The sequence below is a fragment of the Cucurbita maxima genome, unplaced genomic scaffold (genome assembly GCF_002738345.1).
Source record: "Cucurbita maxima cultivar Rimu unplaced genomic scaffold, Cmax_1.0 Cma_Scf00032, whole genome shotgun sequence".
NCBI lineage: Eukaryota > Viridiplantae > Streptophyta > Magnoliopsida > Cucurbitales > Cucurbitaceae > Cucurbita > Cucurbita maxima.
Window position 1 is genome coordinate 2,633,181 of NW_019272048.1, and position 6,695 is coordinate 2,639,875.

The following is a 6,695-nucleotide window of genomic DNA, read 5'->3' on the forward strand; positions in this document are numbered from 1 at the left end:
ACCTCCGATATTTATGTTCATCATAATATCATGCGGGCATTTTCTTTTCTATAGCGTCCGGCGACGTCTAATGTGTTAAGCCCGACCATGCCACACCCAAAGGGTATGTATATGAGCATGTTTGATGGATCCATATGTATGTGGGCCGTGTGTGGGGAAGTACTACACATCCAACTCTGTCTGAAACTGGAAAGAGTACAAGGCCATGTGACGGTTTTATAATAGGTCCCGATTAGGTTGCATGTGTGATTGCAATACTAACTCCAATAGTGGAGTGACTTATGATTATTTCTTAAAATACTGAAGTCACGTGCTACCCTTATATTTTCTAGGTAAAGGTAAAATTCACTGCATTGATGAGGTGAATGCTGGAAAGTCCATAGAAGTCAAGATAGAGCACTAAGCATGGTTTTACATTTAGTAGTTAATAGATTTTTCTTATATTTCAGGATTAAAAGATTATTTTATTTCAAACTTTTTTTTTTTTAATTAATGGTATCATTTTAAAATGTTTATTATGAATTTTTGAATTTAAGGCATGCACCGGTGCGTCACTAATTTAATTTAGGGCAAAAAATTAGGTGCGTTACAGAGAGGAGGGAAGAAAAATGATGAAGTTTCATGAAGAAATAGAGCTCTGAAAATCTCTAAAAATAGCTGTTTAATTAGATTTTTTGGGGTTGAGCTTCGACCAGAAAAAAAATTTCCGACAAACTTTGGAGGTGAATAACATAGGTTACGATCCACGAGAAGGTATGAAATTAATCCCTAACTTTTCTCTGTAACACCATCTTTAAGTTTCATGATGAACATGTTATGTATTATAAGCAATTGATGAACGTTATTTCCCTATTAAACTTGCATGTATACTTAGAGAATGGATTATTTATTCTAGGTGATTGATAGCATTATCTCTCTATTTAAGCATGTATGGTTACATTGAGATAAGAGTAGGATACTAGCGCTATGACGGTTTTACGTTGGCACAATCAAAAAAATTCAGTGCACCAAGCACAGTAGGCATGAGTAGCGATAAGTGGCCAGGACTCTTGTGCTCCCAGAACCAGATTAGCTTCAAGGAGCAAGTCCTAAGTCTCTTGAAGAATGAGAGTTCAAGATTTAAACCGTCTAAACGCCCTAAGAACCTAGTAAACCTCCACGACATCTAAAGATGACCAAGAAAATTTGTCAGGCTTACTAGCAGCGTGAACGATATAATTAGAGCTAATAGTACTTCCTATTTCCTCGGATGCCAATTGAGCTTGACGTATATTGGATGGTATGACGAGGCTAGTTGAGTTATTGTCATGTGTAGAAACTGGTTAAAGATTGAGGTCGTGATCTCGTAAATCGATCCTGAGAGGAGAGTAGGGACTACATAAGTAGTTTAGCTCATGAGAGTGCCACTAGCATGCGGAAATGACGTCAGGCCTTCTACGCAAGGTTGTGCTACCGTAAATTCTTCTGAGATGGACGAGAAACCACACATTTAAATTTAATAGTTGGTTGGCACACGGAGTTGCTTCCCCAAATTTAGTGTGACTTTATGGTCCTATACCAAGAGTCACCAACTACTCTTATACAAATGATGTTTAGGTGAGATAATATCATATTGTCCTATTAGATATGATGAGGTCCTCAACCTATGCTACTGGTCGTTCATGGTTGTGAAGAAGGAAGCGAAGTTAAAGGAACAAAAAAGATAGTTAACCTTAGAGCCAAGTTACGTTGTCTTGTCTAGTAGACTTGTGACGCTAAAAATGGGTGAACAACCTCCGGACCTAAAATGGATTTGTGACATAGACAAGAGAATTGCTCAAAACTTTGAGGCATTTCCAAAAGCTCAGATAGCTGTAGAAGCTAGGCCCGACCTTTCTAGAGCCTAGAGAAAAGCGTTCGGTGGCTTACTAGAATTGAATGCAATGAAGTTGCATACTAGGTATTTTTTACACTCACTCTATTCTAAATTTCTTTTTCAATTGTTTGCTGATTGTCGATCAAGGTGGGGGAAACATTCAAAAGTTGCAGGATCATAGAGGAATTCGTCTCGAGAATCTATCTGTATCTTGTTTTCTCATTCCTGATTTGTTATAAATTTTGAATAATACGAGTTTCAATTGATTTCGATTTACCTTTTTAATTGTGGCACCGTTTGTTTTTAAACTACGCAACATTTTACAATATTTTTTATATTTATTTTACATACTTTTGCCCGTCTTTTTCACCCTAGTCTGAGATTCGAATCCTAAAAAAATTTGGTTGTGACAATGTAAAAGATGGAAGTGTTGTGACTAATTATCTTAACACACATAAAAAAAACAAAAACAAAAACAAAAAAACTAGTAGATATCCACGAAAATCATGTGGTACCTCATGTGCGAAAGTGTGTGTTAAACTCATATGATTGGTGTGGAGTTTACAACCATATTATGAAAAGAGTAGGTTTTGACCTTCATGTGTAGACAAGACAAGGTGGCAATATAGAAGTGGCACTCAACCGGCCGACCATGCGAAACTGAGACAATATAAGTGTCATGATGTGATTGAGGACGACGATGCATCATCCAACATACCATATAAATTATGCATTAAAGCCAATATGAGGTATAAGCAAGATAGAGGCAACAATATCGACATGAGTGTTAAAGATAGGCTTTATAAAAGCTAGGTATGGTCTCGGGCCTTAGCCTCGAAAGTCAAGATTTTGAAAGGATTTTGGGCATGCAACTCAGGAGTTAAGTTCATATATATGAAATATCAATACTCGAAAAATTTGGAGTCAATCGAACACCAGACAGACACTCCATGAGACTATATGACCGTTTGTTAAAATCATGTTTACTCCTACTAAACCAAAAATGTCTCAGCATGTACCTTGGGGGGCATGGTGCCAGCTCTCCACCACCTCTGGATCATGTTGCTTAAGCGAGCTACCTTGTGATACATATGTGTATTAGAGTGTGGGCGAGCATTGGGAGACAAATGTGTCAGATTTTTTCATTTGAATTAGGTGTTTCAAGAACAATCTTGAACGACATGGGTGTGCCAACATTGCACCCCTGCCCATGTGTTGGAGGTTGAAATATGCACCCGCTATCCAATACAATTTTCGTAAATGACTTAGCATGGACACGAAAGGGTCCCTGCCTCAATAGAACCCAAATGGATAGATCTTCCGGAGGCACCGATGATATGAAAGACACATGAGGTCGTTCTCAATGAACATGTCCATGTGAGCTATGATGATCTATGACATCCCGAAACTTGAGAAAGCATCAAGATATGTGACCATGTTAGTTGGTGACCAAGATGACACGATAAGATGTAATAATACATGTGAGAGACCTTGGTCCCAAGTAGAGGCAAGGTTGAACCGAATGACTTAGCCTAGGTCAGAAATAAGTCAGATCGATTGCAAGCTATTAAACATGCACGCACGAGCACGCTTATAGCTGAACTTTCACATGACCTATGTTCCATTGACGAAGGCAAATCTTACCTAAGGTCCGATGAAATCAGAAAGCTAGACGAAAAATTGTACATAAGGCTCGAATATTCCATAAGGCTTGTCGTAAACATGTTCAAGAGATCGTGACTACTCTCTCAATCTATACTTATTATAAACATCCGATACAGAAAAGTATCGTTTTCTAAGTTTATGGGCTACAAGATGCAGATTGGTGTTTTATTTATTTATTATTATTTGTGCGAGACTTGCTTGTAGGGTTATTTGAAGTATAATTTACACGATTATTACTAAATCATCAAATACTCATTTGATTTAGGCGTGCATGCATTATATGATATTTTAAGTATGTCATATATTTGTACGTCGTGATAATTTCAAGAAGGTTGTTTGACGATCTTCTACATTACTTCATCACTAACAATAAGGATCATTACCATACGTTAGATTCAGTAGAGCATGAGCACATTAGATAGTGCCTCACGATCATTATGTGGGTACAATTAGAAAGTTTCCAACTACTTCCTAGTCGTGAACTTACCAAATATGGACAAAGGATCACATAGTGTCAACAAACATGAAGGTCGCTCTCTCATGTGTCATCTTCTTGTTGTCTACCGTCATTAATTAATTGAAGAACTAACAAGCATGCTATTTATTGAGTATTTTTATACCCATTCTTATTACTTTTTTTGTTCAGATGGTAACAGAATGACACGACTATGGTCTCAGTGAGATTGAGCTGTAGGACTTTAGAGTTGTTTAGATAGGCTCGTGCAAAGTTTAAAATATGTTGTTCGAGTCGTACTTTTTTTTATAATGCGGTTTTGAATGTATAGTTTTTAAAATATATTATAATAATAGCATGCTTTGCTTGATATCTCTGACGGGTAGGTCGTTACACATTAATAATACTTAACTAATTACTTATACTTAAGATATTCTTCGATATGATTATTTAATAATCTTAGTAAAATAATTAATTCATTTCTTTAGTTGTAAATATGAATTAAATATATATTTTAAATAAATTTCTATTGATTTACTCTAGTTAAATAATTAATTATTTTAATTTTGGTAAAGACAGATTAATTAGTTAATTAATTAATTAAGTATAGTGAAAATAAAATTACAAATAAAAACAAATTAATAAAGGGTGGTAAAAGAGAAAACCCACATTTCTCACATGATTACAAAATCCATCCTTTTCCCCAAAAAATAAATAAATAAATAAATATGATTAGACATCAATAAAAATAAAAATAAAAATAAAAACAAATTAGTATGGTTTCTTTTTCTTTTATCTTTTTTATTTTCTTTTTTTAATTAGATATGTTTTTATGTTAAATTATAATTAATTGATTAAAATTAAAATTAATAATAATAAACTCTAACTAATAAAAATTAATTAAGTATTCTAGAGTACACTTTTTCAATCATATATATTTTTATTAATAAATTATATATCTTATTTAATATAATTTACTTCACCATATATAATATTTAACTTTATACAATTTTATTAAAATTATTTACAAAATAAATTTAAAAATCTAAGGTACATAAATAAAAATGAATTAATTTAATAATGTAACCTAATAAAAATAAAATAGTTAACAACAATTAATTACCTAAAATTAAATAACGTAATTCATTTATGAATTCTCATAGAACGCCAAACAGACATTCTATTTTAAAATCTTATTTTAACACCTTGATCTAGCCGTACACTAGGAGGAATAAAGAGCGTACACGTGGCGTTACCAACCTTCGATTGTCTGGCCCTCCCACTTTTGAATATGTTTAATTAACTAAATTGAGGAAAACTGCAAAAGGTATTAAGCTTTGTTTTTTATAAATTAATAATTAACAATTAGGGTGAAACGGTTTAAATTAAATTTTAGAAAATATTAATGAATGGATTTATTTTGATATTAAATTAAATATTCCTGCCATTCAATATTAATTACAAATAGAAATATGAATAATAGGAGGATCCTATCAGGAAGGTATTAATTACCAGACTCTATTAAAATTAATTCATAATTAAATTTTTATTAATTAGGTAGAATAGGATATGAGTATTTCACATATTAAACCATGCTCATAAAAAAATAATGAATCAAGTTTCAAAATTTTGAAAAATTTTAAAAAATATATTAAAGATGTTAGCCAAATTTAAAATTTTAAAACTATATTTTTAAAGTTTAACCACTTATGTTTAGATTTAGATTTCGAATCAGGATTCCCTCTAAGATAGCTCGACACATTTTCGAGCTATATGATCACCTGTGCCCTTCTTACTTAAAAAAATTCTTTTGAACTATGAAATTTCTACGTCATCCAACATAGAAAGTACATCTTATTCGTCACAAATTTTATAAAAAAATGATTACCATAATAACAAATTTGAATTAATGAAAAAAATGATTACCATAATAACAAATTTGAAATAATGAAAGGAATGTAGAGAGTGTCATTCAATTATTCATTTTCATTTTCAATAACTAGAAGTAACTTCAAATGAAAATTTTGATAAGACCAATAGAAAATGAAGGTAGGGGTAAATCGATCGGAATAAAGTAAATTTGGGCTACTAAATTCTTGGGCATATTATATTTAGTGGTGCAAATTTAGGGGCATATTCAGCGATCTGTTTCAACTCAAGAACCAAGTCAGTCATTTACAGCAACTTCCAGCAAACTTATCTTTATCCACAAATTCCTTGTTCACCAAGAGAAAAAAAGAGCAAGAGGAAGTCCTCTATGGACCGAGGGGCACTGAATCGGAAACCGTCAATGGAAAAAGAAAAGGGCGTAAAGCGAGGAAGTGAGGAAGGTAGGGCGGAGAAAACCAAACGTAGCGATAACCGGGTAATGATAATGCTATAGTTGATTTTCCAAATCAAATTCAAGCATTCAATCAAATCTTCAATTGATCGCTAATGTGTTCATCTTAACAAAAACTTCACAGGAAAAGGAGTTTAAGAACACAAGCAATGATCGCACACAATATATCTTCTGCACATCTTCCAGTGAACCAGCAACGAAAAAGCTAAATAGAGCGTTATATAGCACGCAAAAAAGGCAGAAAAGTGCTCAAAACGATTTCTAACTTTACATACACAAATATGCACAAACACAAACACAGAGTTAGGTTTCGATTCAGGAAAATTAGCGAACGAAAGGTTAGAGAGATACATATTCGATTTCCACTCCGCGATTCTTCA